The sequence below is a fragment of the Ursus arctos genome, unplaced genomic scaffold, assembly GCF_023065955.2.
Source record: "Ursus arctos isolate Adak ecotype North America unplaced genomic scaffold, UrsArc2.0 scaffold_92, whole genome shotgun sequence".
Lineage (NCBI taxonomy): Eukaryota > Metazoa > Chordata > Mammalia > Carnivora > Ursidae > Ursus > Ursus arctos.
The window spans coordinates 69,750-86,931 of record NW_026623114.1 but is presented as its reverse complement, the minus strand read 5'-3'; the positions used below and the strand labels follow the sequence as shown (position 1 = coordinate 86,931).

At 55.1% G+C, this 17,182-nt stretch overlaps 1 long non-coding RNA gene across 1 annotated transcript in view; it reads left to right on the top strand.

The window, feature by feature from the left end:
- Window positions 1–17,182, top strand: part of LOC130543282 (uncharacterized) — a 116,157-nt gene that overhangs the window by 31,408 nt on the left and 67,567 nt on the right. The window contains exon 4 of the long non-coding RNA XR_008958514.1: window positions 14,559–14,644. This is a non-coding gene — a long non-coding RNA (uncharacterized LOC130543282). The remainder of the gene's footprint in view (window positions 1–14,558; window positions 14,645–17,182) is intronic.

The window sequence follows — 17,182 nt, the reverse complement described above, 5'->3', positions numbered from 1 at the left end:
TCTTTGTGTCTGAAATTGCAAACGTCACTGTATATGTTAGGGTGTTCCTCTATTCCTGTGGATTTGGGGAAGAGTCCTCTCTACCTCTTGGACTTGAATGCCCGTTTCCCTCCCAGATTGGGGAAGTTCTCAGCTACGATCTACACAGACAGATCTTCTGTCCCTCTGTGTCTTCTCCCTCGGGGCCAGAAGTAATTCCAATATTGTTTCCTTTTGTGGCATCACTGATTTTTCGATTCCCCCACCCATGGTCCATTCGTTGGCTTTCTCTCTTTTCCTCGGCTTCCTTCCTTTCCGTCAGCTTGTCTTTGGTGTCCCTGACTCTGTCTTCTGCCTCATTGACCCTGGCCGTTAGAGTGTCCACATGCAATGTAGACTGCATCTCAGTTAGAGCCTTTGGAATTTGGGCCTGATTCGATTTCATTTCTGCACTCTGAGAGTCTCTCGTGTCATTTAGACTTTTTTCAAGCCCAGCTAGCAACTCTGTAATTGTCATCCTGAGTTCCAGCTCTGACATCTTACTTAAAACCGTATGCATTAGATCAGTGGCCGAGAGGGTTACCTCTGGCTCTTTCTTTTGCCGTGAATCCCTCCCTCTAGTCACTTTTCCCAGAGAAGAATGGATGGGGGAGAGAGAGATTAGGATCTCACAGGGTGGACAAAACAGGGTGAGCCACTTGGTCCCGAGTGTCTGTTGGTCTGTGTGTTGGAAGTCACTAAATCCCAAAATGGTAAAGAAAGCCAAACTCATATATACACAGAAATCAAATTGAATATAGCGACAGGAATCCAAGAATGAAGAATATGTGTATCAAATGTCAATGTAAAAAATGAAAGTTAAGAAAAGATTGAAAAATGAAGAGTTGCTAAAAGAAAAAGAAAAAGTAGTTGGAAAGGGAAAAAAGACAGAAAAAAAAAAAAAAACAACGAAATGGAAAATGTTGAATGGAGAGAGAAATGAATGATGAGAAAAAGCCTCGAGCTCTAGGTGCTATTTTCCCCTAGCGCTGGAGTTTGGCCGTCCTCTTTGGTCTGTAAACTTGCTGTTCACTTGTTGTTTCACCTCGTTTTCGGGGGGCAGGGGCCTAGTGCCCTGTTTCGCAGGTGTTTTTGCCTGGACGGGGATGCACTGCCCCTTGCCAGGGGGCCCGGTGGGGCTCAGGGTCAGCGGGTTGCTCTGTGTGCCTTGCGTTCCCAGAGGGCTTTCCCCGCCTCTTGAGAGGGTGAGAATAAAAACGGCCGCCCGCATCTGTAGGCGCGGAGGTGTGATGCTGTTGTGCGCCAAGTTGTGTAGACGTCTGCGGTGCTCCCCACACCAAAGCTCCTTGGGGGAAGGCGGAGGGTCACAGCATTCCTGTCCTTTGCAGGGCTCCCAGACGGAGAGCTTCTGATCAAGTGGACTCCCCGTCAAGTGACTTCGTGCGAGGAGAGGGATCTCTCCCTTCTCCTCACTTGGGTCTCGAGCAGGAAGCGTAGGCACTGCTCTCACAACAACTGAACCGGAGGGTTATCGGGAATTGGGGCTGGCAGGGGCAGGGGGTCACTGCTGGAGGAGCCTGAGGGGTGTGGAGGGGCTATGCCCAGTGCCAAAGCCGCCGGTTGAGGCTCTGTCCATCCTGCAGCTTCCATGAGCACCCAGTGTGCTTTGGAAATGAGGAGGTCGTGGAATATAGGTGAGGTTCAGTGGGGTGGAACCCGGAGCCGACGACCAGGAGAGAATTCTTGAGACGTCTTTGGTGCAAAACTGGTGGTTTCTGACAGGACCCGTGGCAGATAGAGCTGCTGCCCCGGCTTGTGAGGGGTGGCTGATGATAAGACTATGGGGTTGGGGGAAGGGAAGGGAAAAGGGAGGTTGAGATAATACTTGCATATGTTAAAGAAGACTCCCAAGGTACAGAGGCCTTGCCATTGTCTAGGGAAGGTGGTTTTGCCCTCTAGCAAGGCATGGACATTAAGACGGTTGGGAACTTCCTGGAGGCTGCAGATTAGAAGGACATTTCATTGTATCTACTTTCCCTTCAGGAAGCTAAGTAATTGATAGAAAGGCTTGGTTCTTGTAAAGTGCTAAGACGTTGGGAAACTGAGGGAGACTTAAGTCTTGCAGGATTGTGGTGTCTATAGGTGAACTATTTCTTTGCCCTTTAGGGCAGCCGGGAGTGCCTGAGGAATGTCACGTCCACCCCATGGTGGGGGGTGGGTGTGGGGTGTCAGTTCCGGCTTTGTCCTCCTCAGCTAGCCTTCTCTTGCCTCCTCAGTAAAGGTCCCTCCTGTTCACAGAGGTTCAAGCAGTTCTCGCTGTTGCCACCTAGTGGACATATGGATGAACACATTCAGGTCATGTCTGTGACTCCCTGAGCTGAGCGGCCCTGAGAGGTTGGTTCCTTCCTGCGAGGAGAGGGCCCAAAAAGGATGGACCCGGAGCAAGCAGACAAGTGTGGCCCGGCCGACGCCCCTCTGCTGGCCTGGAAGCAGGACCCGGTTGCTCTACTTAGAAGCTGAGTTCTAGAGCAAGAGGGGCTGGAGTGGCTGGGGTGTGTCCCGGGACGGGGTCTGGATGAGGGGTGTTCCAGGACGGGGGGTGGGGGTGGGGTGGGGGGGCAGGGCTGCTTGTGGAGGGAGGATCCATGAGGGCGGTAGGGACAGGCTCTCCCGTGCTCCACGGGTCCCGCCCAGGTAGCCTGGTGGCCTCAGTGCTGGCTTGTCTTCCTCGTGATTTCAGGGTTCATCTCTAGTCTCCGGGGACCCTCCTTTCCCGAGCAAGGCTCCACGGAAAGAAAGAGAGTATAGCTAGAGGACCCTGCAGCCAATACTCCCAACAATGGGACTAGCGTGTGTTCCAGAAATTGTGCTTTTAGGAGACAGCCCTAAAGCAGAAGAGATTTAGGGCACATTGTACTCTTCACTTTAAGGAGGAGACTCAAAGAATTGGAGAGGTCTCAGTTGTTGGGCAGGTGGTGCTGCTGAGTAAATGATGTGTAGCCCCTGAAAATGCAGAAGGGGACAGGAGAGGAGTAGCAGTGCCTGTCCACTGTGGGGACCTCAGGCCGAACAAGAGCCCAGCTGTGGAACCCTCCCTGCCCCACCCTGTCCCCCACACAGGCAAACCCCCTCCCCCGCTCTCACTCACCCATACACTCCGAGGGAAAGGACTGGAAGAGGGACGCCATGTGTTATGGGCTATCATGGTAGAAGGTAGAAGGAATGTGTCTTCCTTTCTTCATATTTACATCACTCTTTTGCTACCAAAACGTAATCTGGCTGAAACCTTAGAGAACTTTTAAATTACCTGATATGTTTGTAATAAAGAGGAAGATTTAATATGCAGTCTTAATATTTTTATAACATGCACATTAGAATCATTGAAACCTGGCCTATCCAGGAAAATGAAAGATTTTGAAGGTGTCTCCTGGACCCAGAGATTTCTGGCTCCTGGGTCACACTTACAAAAGGGAAGCCTATCCCAGATCATGAAAACATTTCATTTTGGGGCTTCACATGCGCAGTATTGTATCAGCAATATTCCTTTGTAGTGAAAAGGGTTTTTTTTTTTGTTTGTTTGTTTCTGTTTTTGTTTTTCTGTGTTTGTTTGTTTTTTAAGAGAAAAAAAGCTGAAAAAAAAAATGAATCACTCATAGGTTACGTAGCTAGATACAAAAAGGCCACACTGCCTGATCCCACACACATGAAAACCCAGAAGAAGTAACTCACAGAGGCGGAGATGAGAGGGGAGCCGTGGCTACAGGGACTGGGCTGAGGGAATGAGCAGTATCTGACGAGTGGCACGGGAGTGTCTGGGAGGGAAATATTGTAGAAGGACAGGTTGTGAAACACTGTGTACCTAATGACACCTGGAGGTACAGTTTAAAAGGATCAGAGTAAAATTCCATGAAAACTCAATTTATCCTTTATTTATAGACCAGGATGTATTAAGCTATGAAATAGGTGCATGAACAACGCAAAAATTAGAAACACTGGAATGACAGGGGAGGGGAAGCCGTCCTTTGGGGATTCAGCGAGCAGGAACTGCTGCTCCGGGGCCGGGGCCGAGGCCGTATGCTCCACTGAGAGAGTTGGTAGGCGGCGCCCTTCGGCAAGCCCGATAACTGATGCTGTAGCCTGCTTGGACTCCGGGGCTGCCAAAGGTGCAGGTGGCTCTTGGAGCTGCTGACAGGGAGTCAGAGCTCTGTGTATATCCTCCGCTGGCTCTGAGAAGGCAAGTGACATCAGGGGCCCTTCAGGGACCTCCATAGTTAGTGCCGCAGCGTGCGCGGGCACCGGGGCTGCCAAAGGTGCAGGTGGGTCTTCAAGCTCCTGACAGGGAGTCAGAGCGCTGAGTATATCCTGCCGTGGCTCTGAAATGGGAGCTGTCATCACGCGCTCTTCAGGGACCTCCATGGCTGGTGCCGGAGCCTGCTCAGGCTCCCGCGCTGTCAAAGGTGCAGGTGACACTTCTTGCACCTGAGAGAGGGTCAGCGCCCTGAGTATATCCTCTGTTGGCTCTGATATGGGACGTGGCCTAAGGGGCTCCTCAGGGACCTCCATAGCTGGTGCTGCAGGCTGCTCGGGTTCCGGTGCTGCCAAGGGCGGAGGTGGCTCTTGGAGCTCCTGACAGGGAGTCAGAGCAGTGAGTATGTCCTGCGCCGGCTCTGACAGGGCAGGTGGCATCAGGGGCCCTTCAGGGGCCTCCAGAGCTAGTGCTGCAGCGTGCGCGGGCGCCGGGGCTGCAAAAGGTGCAGGTGACTCTTCTAGCTCCCGACAGAGAGTCCGAGTTGTGAGTATAGCCTCCGCTGGCTCTGACATGTCACGTGGCCAAAGGGGCTCTTCAGGGACCTGCATAGGTAGGACTGGAGCCAGCTCGGGCTCCGGGGCTGCCAAGGGCGCAGGTGGCTCTTGGAGCTTCTGACAGGGAGTCAGAGCTGTTTGTATCTCCTGCGCCGTCTTCGACAGGGCAGGTGGCATCAGGGGCCTTTCAGGGACCTCCATAGCTGGAGCTGGAGCCTGCTCGGGCTCTGGGGCTGCCATAGATGCCAGTGGCTCTTGCAGCTCATGACCGTTCGTCAGAGCTGTGAGTGTATCCTCCGCTTCCTCTGACATGGCAAGTGGCATCGGGGGCCCTTCAGGAACCTCCATAGTTGGTGCTGCAGCGTGCGTGGGCGCCGGGGCTGCGAAAAGTGCCGGTCGGTCTTCAAGCTCCTGACAGGGAGTCAGAGCTGGGAGTATATCATCTGTGGGCTGTGACATGAGACGTGGCCCAAGGGGCTCTTCAGGGACCTCCGAAGCTGGTGCTGCAGGCTGCTCGGGCTCCGGCGCTGCCAAGGGCGGAGGTGGCTCTTGGAGCTCCTGACAGGGAGTCAGAGCAGTGAGCATGTCCTGCGCCGGCTCCGACAGGGCAGGTGGCATCAGGGGCCCTTCAGGGACCTCCATAGTTAGTGTTGCAGCATGCGCGGGTGCTCGGGCTGCGAAAGGTGCAGGTGGGTCTTCAAGATCCTGACATGCTGTCAGAGCTTTGAGTATATCCTGCCGTGGCCCTGAAATGGGAGCTGTCATCACGCGCTCTTCAGCGACCTCCATGGCTGGTGCCGGAGCCTGCTCAGGCTCCCGCACTGTCAAAGGTGCAGGTGACTCTTCTTGCACCTGAGAGAGGGTCAGAGCCCTGAGTATATCCTCTGTTGGCTCTGATATGGGACGTGGCCCAAGGGGCTCTTCAGGGACTTCCGTAGCTGGCGCTGCACGCTGCTCGGGTTCCGGTGCTGCCAAGGGCGGAGGTGGCCCTTGGAGCTCCTGACAGGGACTCAGAGCAGTGAGTATGTCCTGCGCCGGCTCCGACAGGGCAGGTGGCATCAGGGGCCCTTCAGGGACCTCCATAGTTGGTGCTGCAGCGTGTGTGGGCGCCGGGGCTGCGAAAAGTGCAGGCCGGTCTTCAAGCTCTTCACAGGGAGTCAGAGCTGTGAGTGTATCATCTGTTGGCTGTGACGTGAGACGTGGCCTACGGGGCTCTTCAGGGACCTCCGAATCTGGTGCTGCAGGCTTCTCGGGCTCCGGCGCAGCCAAGGCCGGAGGTGGCTCTTGGAGCTGCTGACAGGGGGTCAGAGTGCTGTGTACATCCTCCGGTGGCTCAGACATGGCAAGTGGCATCAGGGGCCCTTCAGGGACCTCCGTAGCTAGTGCTGCAGCGTGCGCGGATGCTGGGGCTGCGAAAAGTACAGGGCGGTCCTCAAGCTCCTGACAGGGAGTCAGAGCTGGGAGTATATCCTCTGTTGGCTGTGACATGGGACGCGGCCTAAGGGGCTCTTCAGGGACCTCCGAAGGTGGTGCTGCAGGCTGCTCGGGCTCCGGCGCTGCCAAGGCCGGACGTGGCTCCTGGAGCTCCTGAGAGGGAGTCAGAGCAGTGAGTATGTCCTGCGCCGTCTCCGACAGGGCAGGTGGCATCAGGGTCCCCTCAGGGACCTCCATAGGTAGTGCTGGAGCCTGCTCGGGCTCCAGGCTTTCCAAAGGTGCAGGTGACTCTTGTAGCTCCCGACAGAGAGTCAGAGCTGGGAGTATATCCTGCCGTGGCTCTGAAATGGCAGGTGTCATCACGGGCTCTTCAGGGACCTCCATGGCTGGTGCCGGAGCCTGCTCAGATTCCCGCACTGTCAAAGGTGCAGGTGACCTTTCTAGCACCTGACAGAGAGTCAGAGCTGTGAGTATATCCTCCGCTGGGTCTGACATGTCACGTGGCCTGAGGGGCTCTTGAGGGACCTCCATAGCTAGGACTGCAGCCTCCTCGGGCTCCGGGGCTGCCAAGGGCGCAGGTGGCTCTTGGAGCTTCTGACAGGGAGTCAGAGCTGTGAGTATGTCCTGCGCCGGCTCTGACAGGGCAGGTGGCATCAGGGGCCCTTCAGGGACCTCCATAGCTGGAGCAGGAGCCTGCTCGGGCTCTGGGGCTGCCATAGATGCCAGTGGCTCTTGCAGCTCATGACCGTTCGTCAGAGCTGTGACTGTATCCTCCGCTTCCTCTGACATGGCAAGTGGCATAAGGGACCCTTCAGGGACCTCCAGAGCTAGTGCTGCAGCGTGCGTGGGCGCTGGGGCTGCGAAAGGTGCAGGTGGGTCTTCAAGCTCCTGATAGGGAGTCAGAGCTGGGAGTATATCCTCTGTTGGCTGTGACATGGGACGCGGCCTAAGGGGCTCTTCAGGGACCTCCGAAGGTGGTGCTGCAGGCTGCTCGGGCTCCGGCGCTGCCAAGGCCGGACGTGGCTCCTGGAGCTCCTGAGAGGGAGTCAGAGCAGTGAGTATGTCCTGCGCCGTCTCCGACAGGGCAGGTGGCATCAGGGTCCCCTCAGGGACCTCCATAGGTAGTGCTGGAGCCTGCTCGGGCTCCAGGCTTTCCAAAGGTGCAGGTGACTCTTGTAGCTCCCGACAGAGAGTCAGAGCTGGGAGTATATCCTGCCGTGGCTCTGACGTGGGAGGTGTCATCTCGGGCTCTTCAGGGACCTCCGTGGCTGGTGCTGGGGCCTGCTGAGGCTCCTGGCTTTCCAAGGGTGCAGGTGACTCTTGGACGTCCTCACGGTGGATCAGAGCTCTGACCACCAGCTGCACTGGGCCCGACACGACAGATGACGTCCCTGCTCTTTTGAGTTGCTGAGCTCCAGCAGCAGTGATGGGATTTTCCAGCTCAGGCTCTGAAGCTGCATCAGGCACCACAGTGGGAGCTGGGACTAGCTTTCGGCGCGGTTGCGGATCTCGCTGTGGGGCTGCTGCTGTCGCTCCAAGAAGAGAAAGTATGGTCATCATGATTGTCTTTCCATGTCCCTTCCAAATGAAGGCAACTTTGCCCACCACTCAGTATTGTCTAAGAACCCATCCCTGGGTGGTCTCCCCAAACTGTAGCCCATGGGGACAGTGATCTGAGACCACTCCTTGCTCCCAGCCACACTGCAGTCTGTGGAGGCTTGCTCTGTGTGGCCCACTCTCTCCCCTCCACAGGCCTCCATCAGTCACCCCCAGTCCTCCTCACCCCCAGCCTCCGGCTCAGCGGGCTCGAGGTGTCGCAGCCGAGAGAGGAGGAGCCAGGCACGTTGCTCCAGGTCTGAGCCTGGCACGAGGAACCCTACGTATGCCAGTAGTGTCTTTAGGCAGGGAAATTCCGGGGGCTGGAAGAAATCTTCAGGGTAGTGGTCCAGCCAGGTGCCCAGGATGGAGGAGATGACCCTGGGGACAGACAGGTGGGCAGAGGAGTCAGAGGACAGGGCACCTCCCACGCGGATGCCCCAGGGAGCCCCTGTCGGAACCTGGGCCCCTGGGTCCCCGGCTCCTGGCTGTCAGAGCCCATTCCTACTCCATGTCCACCTGTGATGTGGCAGAGCTGCCTGAGGCAGGCCTGGTCACTGAGGAGGGGCTGGCCCAAAGCCTCTGTGAGTGGGAGTCCTTGACCCCTGGTGTGACCATTTCTGTCCTCCAAGCGGAAGCTGGACACCCTGCTCAGTCTCCCTGCCCACTTGCCGCGTGACTTGCACTGCATGTGGGCAGGGAGGGGTGGCGTGTCTGGCGTGGTCATTGCTATGACTATCCAATCAAGGAGGGAACTAAGGGACTCTGTCCCATCCCTGGCCTTCCCAGGACCCTCCCGATACCGCCCACTTCCCCTCCCGTGCCTACGTGCTGCCTCGTTCAGTAGGTGCCAGGAGAGGGTGTCCTTGCGTGGACACTAATCTCCCACTGGCTGGGGGACGTCCAGTCCCCGAGCCCTCCCTGGGTCTCCTGAGTACCTGCTGAGCACCCAGTGTCGACGTTCCACCAGATGTGTGGAAGCCACGCCCTTTGTTCTGGGTCCCAGGATTAGGGTAGAGACAGGGCTGAGAGGCGGCGGGGATGGGGAATGACTCTGTTAGGGGCTGAGGCGGCCCTCCAGCCCGCTCTGCTCTCCCACAGTGCCCACACCCCACCCAGGGCTCTCCAGGCCCCCTTTCCTCTTCTGCAGAAGCAGCCCTCAGACCTGGACCCTCTCACAGGAATGGCAGATGTGTGGGATGAGGGTCCAGCAGCCCCCAGATCACAGTCCCCTCGCTGCCCTCTCGAAGAAGGAAGGGCCCTGTGCATTAGCCAAAGCTCACTCACGTGCCCCGCTGCTCCTGGTCTCCGCCGATCTCGTCCCAGGAAGAGAGGACGCATCCGTAGCTAGAGGAGGCCGGAGGGGTGGTGGGGGGATCGCATGAAATGCCCTGTGAACCCTCCCTCTCATCGTATCTAGTGTCACTGTCTGACTGCCGACTAGAATGGAGCCCTGGGGTGCTCCCGGGTGCTGTCTGCTGTGTGCGTGGGATCACAGTCAGCGCCCAGGGAAGCGTCTGCAGGTCTGCACCTAGAAGGGCATCCATCCTTTATGCTCGATGAATGAAAGGGCCCCCACCAGCCCCATCCCAGAGAGCTGAGTGGGCCTGGGGCCCCCTGCTCATGCCCGGGCATGCCTGCTCTGGTCTCACCCAGGACACAGACCCCAGATGGAGTGTCAGATGTCCTTTTCCAAGGGGAAAAGAGCCCAGCTCAAGACCGTGGTGACGGTGAGGGCTGAGGCAGAGGCTTCTTCATGGGGAGCGGGACGATGATCCACGAGCACGACCACAGCCCCCGTAGAGGACCTTTCCACAGGGCCAGGCGCCCAGGTGTCCTTACCCTCCAGGACCCCACTGAGTCCCTGTAATAACTCTGCCCCAGTCCGAGGAGCCCACTGAGGCTCCGCGAAGTTGGGTGGCATTCCCCAGACTCCCAGGCAGGAGGTGGGCAAATCCCACTGGGCTGTGGAGGGGCAGGGTGCTCACCTTGTCACCAGCTGGTCCAGCACCTCCTGGGTGGTAGCATAAGCTCTGTATGTGGCCAGGAACATGGAGACGTAGCTGAGGTCTCCGTCTAGGAAGGCGGGCAGCAGGTGTTCTACTCGCTTCTTCAGCAGCTCTGCCCGTTGGGGCCGCACCACGCAGGTCCCATTGCTCTTCACGGTTGAGGCCTTTCTAGCCTGAGGTGGGACAGGGGAGACATGCGGTCTTCACTGCGGTCACCAGGAGGGTTGGGGGTTGGAGCCCAGAGCAAACCCCCAGGCTCTCGGTGACGTAGGCAAAGAGGTGGGACAGGAGGGCCCACAGTAGACAAAAGGAGCAAGGTGCCTGGCTGGTTCCGTGGGTTCAGGGTCCGCCTCTTGGTTTCGGCTGAGCTCCTGATGCGCGCGTCCTGAGATCGAGTCCGTCGTCAGGCTTCGCACTTAGGGCAGGGTCTGCTTGAGGATCCTGTCTCTCCCTCTGTGTCTCCAACCCCCGTCTCTGTCTCTGTCTCTGTCTCTGTCTGTCTCTCAAAAACATAACTCGTGCAATCTCTTTAGGGAAAAAGGAGAATGGCAACAATACGGGGATGTGAGGTGGGGGGTGTGTGAATGGACGTCGGTATCTCAGGTCAGATCGTTAGCGGAGTATTGACAGCCGCTCCCTGCACTAACGGCATCGTCCCTGTGATTTCTGACGATGTATGTCAGGCTTGAGAACACAGAGACTGTTTCATGGGTGGGGGTGCTCGGGATTTTAGGGCACGTAGGATGTTCCGTGCAGCGCTGTGAGTTGGCAACAGAAGGGAATCACATGAACGTCCTGCCTCTGTGAAGGGCTCAGTGGCTGCGGTAACGGATGGGCCTTCTGGAATGTTGTGCAGCACAAGGAGGCGCCTGCTCCGGACCCTGGAGGGGCCCCAGGGATGGGTTCCTTCACAACCAAAGGGCAGAGCAATAGGCATAGTACCATGAGCCCCAGGCCCCTTTGGGGAAAAGTCTCCCAGCTCAGCAGGATCTCGAGCAAGGGATGAGAGGTGGTTTAAGGTCGCTTTTCTGATATTCGTACAGATATGTGGATAGGGACTGTGCATGGGGCCAAGGCCGTTGGCAGGGCCCTGACGGCAGGTTTGGGGAGGAGATGGGGATCCAGGTTCACATGGGAGCAGGAGTCCAGGAGGGAGCCCCGAGGAGCCCAGAGGCTGGTTTCTGGGATCTGGGTCCCTTTGTGCCGCATCGGTGCCCTGGGTGCTGGGTCCCTCCGGCACCTCCACTCACCCTGAGCCAGCGCTGGACTTTGTTGGCAGTAGGGGACTCCTTCCTGTCCTTCAAGGAGGTGGGGCAGGGGATCCCATCGTTCAGCTCCTGCCCTGTCTCCTGTGTGGAGCTCTGTAAAGACAGTGCCCGGCAGCCAGGCGGGAGGCCTCGGAGGTCTGTCTGGCTGCCTTTGCTGGTCCTCAGACCCAGGGGACTCCCTTGCAGGCCCACCACACCCCAGGATGCACGCAGCTCCACCATGGAGAGAAAAGTGACACAGCTCGAGGGCCTTGGATTCACTCTGGCCCTGGTGAGAGGCACCTCAGGAATCCTCTTTCCACCCTGCCCACCGTGGCATCGGTGTGAGCATGAAGGCATCCCCAGGGTATCCACTGCCCTGCAACCTCCTCCAGCCCAGGGCGGGACCTCCCCCACATACCCCTCTTTCCCTGAAACTGGGGGGATGGGGCTGCCCAGGGATGGCTCGGAGAGGTGGCCTGGCCTGGCCTGGCCTGGCCTGGCCTAGGCCGCTCAGTATTACCTTCCGGCACCTCCTGGCAAAGGCCCTGCGGCGTCGGGGGCGCGGGTTGAGCCAGTGTCTGCAGCAGGTGAAAAGTCCCTCAGCCCGGGGTTTCTGGAAGCCAGAGCCCCGGAAAATGGGCACGCAGCAAGAGAACATCTTTCGCTATCGAATGTCTCTGGCCAAGTGAGCCTGATACGGGACCGCACTAGAATGTGGGTGCCTGGTGACCAGGGTTCCAAGTTCTGTGGGGGTCGGTTATCAGGGAAGTGACTTCACTTCCTGGGATCCCCTCCCCGAGTCCACACCTGGACTAGCACCTACACAAACAGTGCTCTGGGCTGCCGACTGCTCATCCCCTTTCTGCGTGCCATGCCACATGCGTACCCGGTGACACCAACACAACCCTCTCCGCAGGCCCTAGGGAAGGTCTGGGTGCAGCCAGGGCCCCAGCTTAGAAACACCCCGGGCTCTGACGCAAGTCTCCATCTTCCCTGATTGGGACCCCGGAGAAGCCGTTGTGCCCGTCAGGGATGGTCTGTGTCTTGCCTGTGCGATAGGGATTTTTCCAGCGGACTTCTTGCGGAAGTCCACAGGCATAGGTGGGATACCATCTAAGAAATTGGGGGAGTGGTGTCCCACGTAGGGAATACCTGCCACCACATTTTCTTCCTTTCTCACCTTCTCTGAGTCTGTAGCTCCTCCGATGCCACCCACAGTCCCTATTGTGTTGTGTGTGTATCTGTGCACATGTGTGGGCCCCAATACTCGTATTGTGCAGGCCCAGAAGATGAGAGTCCCACCTAGGGGTGGATGGGAAATAGCTTTCCCAGGTCTTAGGCTTTCTAATTTCCAAGGCAAACCCTGCAGAAGGCATTGGAGCCTTGGCTTAGAGGGGCTGAGCCCACCCTTACCCCTAGACGCTGCCAGTCGTGTGTCACGAGCCATCCCTCCTTTCCTCTGGGTGTCCTGCGGGCAGGGGTGCCGTCAGTGGGTTGCCCTGGCCTGGGCTCCTCCTCAGACGGGTACGTGCTGGGATGCCTCCTGCCTGGGATGTCGATGCTTCTTCTCATCACCCCCATACCATGTGCAGGTCTACAGCCAGTTCCAAAGCACAACCTCTTCCCGAGCTCCCAGTGAGTAGCTAGGTTCAGCCACGGCCCCACCGTTAAGGACACTCGGAGAGCTGGGTTCAGGCCTGGTTCTGCCTTCTTACCAGTCTGTGATTCTGGGCAAGGCACGGACCCTGCTGGGGTCTTCCCCTTGTTGCAGAGGCTGTCTCTTACGTAACTGATTTTCTTTTATTTGAAAGATTTTCTGTGTTGGTTTGAGAGACAGAGTGTGGGGGGTGGGGAGGATAGAGGGAGAGGGGAGACAGAATCTCAAGCCGACTCTGTGCTGAGTGTGATGCGCAACGCTGGTCTTGATCCCAAGACCCTGAGTTCGTGACCTGAGTCCAGATCACGAGTCGGAGGCGTAAGCAACTGAGCCACCCAGGCGCCCTGGCAAAAGAACACTTTCGATATATTTCCAGGCAATGCAGGGAAGTGACTAGTGCAAGGGGGAAGACAAACATGAGGGACTCTGCATTTCCCTAACTTACTGCCTAAAGAGATTTCATTTCTAGTCTACGGGTCAGGAATGTAGAACACAGGCGAAGCTCAGCCATTTCCATGAGTTGGAGACAGCAAGGTGGAAGTTTGGAGAAGTCAATATGGCTGTGGTTTACAGTACAGAATACTGAGGAGAGCTGCACAGAGAAAGAGGACCTCAGAAAGCCATCTAGGATCACTTTTGAGTTGTCATAGAATTCCGCAGTAGGGCACATGTGTGAGGAACGTAGGTGGTGTGGGGAAAATAATAGCGCAGGGGAAGCAGAGAGGAAAATGTCACTAGCCTTCACACACAATCAGGAAAAGTCTGTGCTACCGGCAGCAGGCAGAGTGGAAAACCTCGTAATTCGTGGGACATTGCAAAGAGAGCTCAGAATACCAACAGAACAGTAGCAAAATACATTGAAGACTACTGTGATACCACCTAACAAACCTTTGGAAAGCTAGTCTGGAAGGATAAAATAGTTTTCCAGGAACCTCCCCATCAGAACAATCCTCAAGGGTATGTGTAGAAATATAAGCCATAGTTAATATCTAACAATTAAAATTCACGATAGCTGCCTTCCAACAAAAGATTACCAGGATGCAAAGAAGGAGAAAAGTTCACCTCGTACTGAGGAGAAAGATTAAACAATAGAAACCTACCCAGAAATGAAAAAGACGATGGAAGTATTGCACATGGACATTCAAACCACTGTTAGAAAGAGGTTTTATATACGTAAGAATGTACACAAAGGATGAAGTGAAACAGAGATATAGAAAATATGAAAACAAGGAAAACCCAACTTCTGGAGCTGAACCGTAGCACGTCTAAGATGAAAAATGTAGTAGATGGCCTTTCTTTCACGTTAGACACTAAATAGCAAAAAGAGAGAGAGAGAGACAGAGACAGAGAGAGAGAGAACGTGAATGTATGATCATTGCAGTTGTCCAGAATAAAGCAGAGAAAAGGAAGGGTGCAAACCACGCCCTGCACACAAACACTAGAGTATGTGTGAGCTTTGTAGCAATTTCACGTGGCCTGGTAGATAAGAAATTGGCTGAGGTACAGAAAAAAACTGTTTGAAGAAGTAATGTCTGATTATTATCTGAATTGTATGAACCCTCTCCACCCAGAGATTCAAGAATGCAGGAATCCAGCCAACAAAACCCCCAAACATAAAGATCATGAAAAAAACCCTCCTTATCAACCTACATCCCAATAAAATTGCTTCAGACCAATGATAAAGAAAAAATCTAAAAAAGCAGATGGAGATGAGTCCATTGCGTTACCTGTCACGTCCCTAATTCTGTAGATGGTCTCTGTTTCTTTCTGGTCTGTGGTACTCTTGGAGTGTCTCTTCACTTACAGGATCCCCCTTCCTATTTCTTGCAGGGTGGTTTCGCGGCCAAATCCTTTGAGTCCCTTTCTGTCCTGGAAGCTCTTTATCTCTGCTCCTATTCGGAATGCCTCCTTGCTGGGTAAAGTATTCTTGGCTGCATGTTTTTCTCATTTAGTACCCTGACTCGATCACGCCAGCCCTTTCTGGTGTGCCAGGTCTCCGTGGATAGGTATGTGGCTAGAAGACCCTCTTGTCTCAAGCTGCTTTCAGGATTTTCTCTTTGTGTCTGAAATTGCAAACGTCACTGTATATGTTAGGGTGTTCCTCTATTCCTGTGGATTTGGGGAAGAGTCCTCTCTACCTCTTGGACTTGAATGCCCGTTTCCCTCCCAGATTGGGGAAGTTCTCAGCTACGATCTACACAGACAGATCTTCTGTCCCTCTGTGTCTTCTCCCTCGGGGCCAGAAGTAATTCCAATATTGTTTCCTTTTGTGGCATCACTGATTTTTCGATTCCCCCACCCATGGTCCATTCGTTGGCTTTCTCTCTTTTCCTCGGCTTCCTTCCTTTCCGTCAGCTTGTCTTTGGTGTCCCTGACTCTGTCTTCTGCCTCATTGACCCTGGCCGTTAGAGTGTCCACATGCAATGTAGACTGCATCTCAGTTAGAGCCTTTGGAATTTGGGCCTGATTCGATTTCATTTCTGCACTCTGAGAGTCTCTCGTGTCATTTAGACTTTTTTCAAGCCCAGCTAGCAACTCTGTAATTGTCATCCTGAGTTCCAGCTCTGACATCTTACTTAAAACCGTATGCATTAGATCAGTGGCCGAGAGGGTTACCTCTGGCTCTTTCTTTTGCCGTGAATCCCTCCCTCTAGTCACTTTTCCCAGAGAAGAATGGATGGGGGAGAGAGAGATTAGGATCTCACAGGGTGGACAAAACAGGGTGAGCCACTTGGTCCCGAGTGTCTGTTGGTCTGTGTGTTGGAAGTCACTAAATCCCAAAATGGTAAAGAAAGCCAAACTCATATATACACAGAAATCAAATTGAATATAGCGACAGGAATCCAAGAATGAAGAATATGTGTATCAAATGTCAATGTAAAAAATGAAAGTTAAGAAAAGATTGAAAAATGAAGAGTTGCTAAAAGAAAAAGAAAAAGTAGTTGGAAAGGGAAAAAAGACAGAAAAAAAAAAAAAACAACGAAATGGAAAATGTTGAATGGAGAGAGAAATGAATGATGAGAAAAAGCCTCGAGCTCTAGGTGCTATTTTCCCCTAGCGCTGGAGTTTGGCCGTCCTCTTTGGTCTGTAAACTTGCTGTTCACTTGTTGTTTCACCTCGTTTTCGGGGGGCAGGGGCCTAGTGCCCTGTTTCGCAGGTGTTTTTGCCTGGACGGGGATGCACTGCCCCTTGCCAGGGGGCCCGGTGGGGCTCAGGGTCAGCGGGTTGCTCTGTGTGCCTTGCGTTCCCAGAGGGCTTTCCCCGCCTCTTGAGAGGGTGAGAATAAAAACGGCCGCCCGCATCTGTAGGCGCGGAGGTGTGATGCTGTTGTGCGCCAAGTTGTGTAGACGTCTGCGGTGCTCCCCACACCAAAGCTCCTTGGGGGAAGGCGGAGGGTCACAGCATTCCTGTCCTTTGCAGGGCTCCCAGACGGAGAGCTTCTGATCAAGTGGACTCCCCGTCAAGTGACTTCGTGCGAGGAGAGGGATCTCTCCCTTCTCCTCACTTGGGTCTCGAGCAGGAAGCGTAGGCACTGCTCTCACAACAACTGAACCGGAGGGTTATCGGGAATTGGGGCTGGCAGGGGCAGGGGGTCACTGCTGGAGGAGCCTGAGGGGTGTGGAGGGGCTATGCCCAGTGCCAAAGCCGCCGGTTGAGGCTCTGTCCATCCTGCAGCTTCCATGAGCACCCAGTGTGCTTTGGAAATGAGGAGGTCGTGGAATATAGGTGAGGTTCAGTGGGGTGGAACCCGGAGCCGACGACCAGGAGAGAATTCTTGAGACGTCTTTGGTGCAAAACTGGTGGTTTCTGACAGGACCCGTGGCAGATAGAGCTGCTGCCCCGGCTTGTGAGGGGTGGCTGATGATAAGACTATGGGGTTGGGGGAAGGGAAGGGAAAAGGGAGGTTGAGATAATACTTGCATATGTTAAAGAAGACTCCCAAGGTACAGAGGCCTTGCCATTGTCTAGGGAAGGTGGTTTTGCCCTCTAGCAAGGCATGGACATTAAGACGGTTGGGAACTTCCTGGAGGCTGCAGATTAGAAGGACATTTCATTGTATCTACTTTCCCTTCAGGAAGCTAAGTAATTGATAGAAAGGCTTGGTTCTTGTAAAGTGCTAAGACGTTGGGAAACTGAGGGAGACTTAAGTCTTGCAGGATTGTGGTGTCTATAGGTGAACTATTTCTTTGCCCTTTAGGGCAGCCGGGAGTGCCTGAGGAATGTCACGTCCACCCCATGGTGGGGGGTGGGTGTGGGGTGTCAGTTCCGGCTTTGTCCTCCTCAGCTAGCCTTCTCTTGCCTCCTCAGTAAAGGTCCCTCCTGTTCACAGAGGTTCAAGCAGTTCTCGCTGTTGCCACCTAGTGGACATATGGATGAACACATTCAGGTCATGTCTGTGACTCCCTGAGCTGAGCGGCCCTGAGAGGTTGGTTCCTTCCTGCGAGGAGAGGGCC